This window comes from Entamoeba invadens (genome assembly GCF_000330505.1).
Source record: "Entamoeba invadens IP1 unplaced genomic scaffold scaff_1105074726079, whole genome shotgun sequence".
NCBI lineage: Eukaryota > Evosea > Mastigamoebida > Endamoebidae > Entamoeba > Entamoeba invadens.
In genome coordinates, this window is record NW_004191893.1 from 23080 (window position 1) to 25307 (window position 2228).

A 2228-nucleotide genomic window follows, 5' to 3' on the forward strand; every position below is an offset into this window, starting at 1 on the left:
TGTATTGTTGTTTAATGATCAAAAAACGTGAATAAAAATTCGTTCATGAAAATTGGTTATTGAGTGTTTTTTTGTAAATAATCATTTTTTGTATGAACAATTACAGTTAGAGGTTCGAGGTTATTAACTTTAACTGAAATTAAAAATGTTTTTTGAATTTAATAAAAATGTTATAAAGATGGTCAAACATAATTACGTTTTGTAAATTTTTGTAGCATTACAAATTTGAATAAAAGTGGTAAAACAAAAAAATTTAAAATCAGGGTCGGCCAAGATCCAGTTTTTAAACAACTTCGTGGCAATCTCTAATACGTGTCAGTTCATTTTTGGTTTTAGCATATTGTTAACAAAAAAACGTAAAAAGTTTTTTAGAGTTAAATTGTTTTTAAAAATTGGTAAAACTATAGTTAACTATTTAAACCAAATTTTTGTATTGTATAAATCATCATTACAATGTTTTATAATCCGGTTTTAAAGAACAACAATTGAACAGTAACAATCATGTGAAATTTTAGAATGCAAAGTTTTTAAAATTAAATAACAATATTCACTCATTATAATTATCGTATATACAGAAGATATACAATAAAAATAATAATTATTAAAAATAATTTTAGTGATTTCAACTTAAAATTTTTATTAAAACAATTAATAATATTTTTCAACATTTACATCTATTTTAATTGATTATGTATATATGAATATTTGTCAGTTTAACAGAGGTTTTGAATAGTTCATTCATGTCCTTTTTAAATTAAACAACCAAATAGAAATAATTTTATTATCTTTTGCAATAATACAAAACAAACAATGTATTATTTTTCGAATGGAGTAGACCATATTACTTTCGAAACAGTTAAAACTTATTTTTAGTTTATTTTCTTGTTAAAAACTATTATTCATAATACGATAATAATCAGTCAAAATAATAATTATCACCCAAATAAAAAATACAAATATCAGAGCAACTTTAAATTAGTTTTATTTACATGTATAATTTACGATTGAATGGTTTTGGTGTACAATTATATTTACACGAATATATATGTTTATTGTTGTATTTTAAAGTAATTTAAAAAAATTCGTGTTTAATATAAATTATCGTTTTATATTTTTTCATTTTATCTTTTGGTATAAATAATCGTGTTTTGTCATTTATTTTTTGTTTTTCAAAAATGATAATGTTATTTACCATTTTAATGTTTTTTTAGTTTTTTTCTATAACATGATCGTTTGGCCGACCCTGTTTAAAATACAATAAACTTTAAATGATATTTTAAAAACATGTTGTTTAAATAAAATAATAAATAATTCCCAAAAATGTTTATTTAATATACACAATGTTTAAAATATATTCATGACAAAATTAACAAAATCATAATTTCCAAACTTTGCAAACCAAAATCAGATGGTATATATTTCACAAATAATTCATTTTAAATTAAACAAGAATGATTATTAAATTCAAAAATATATAAAAAATATTATAATTTATTGATTTTTTAAATTTTATAAATACCATGATAAAACAAAATGTGAAAAATAATCAAAATATAAGATTGAATAAAAAATGCCAATTATTATTTAAAATGGTATGTTAATTATTCGAACATTTTTGTAATAAAATATAATAGTTGACCATTAGATTATTAAATTTTTGAATATGCACATGTTTATATGTACTTCTTTCAAATACATGTACTCAAAATCATGTGAATTTTTTAAATAACATGTATATTATAAAGCCATATTTATATGTCACAATACTTTTTTAAAAAAGAGTGATACATACAATTTTTGTGTTTCAAAGATGTCAATTTAAGCACAAAACGAGATGATATTTGTATACTTATAAATAACAATCAAAAACAAAAATTTGTTTGAATTGTAGTTTGAAAATACATATACAAATTTAAATAATATTTTTAAATTGTAAATGCTAAAAACAATGAAAAATATAGTGGTTCATTAATGCGATTGGGTGTTATTTCGCCCCCATATTTTTTCACCCTTTATTTTTTCACCCCCACTTTTCATTTTTATTTCAATAAACAATTGAAATTTTGTAATTTTAATTGAAATTGTTTTTCGTTTTTATAAGAATGTTCTGTGTATTATTTATAGTAAAATTTTAAATTAAAATGAAAAAATAGCGTGTTTGATTACTTAAGTTGAAAATAGCATTATATAAAAACGATTATTGCAAAAGAACGAGAAAACGTAACAAA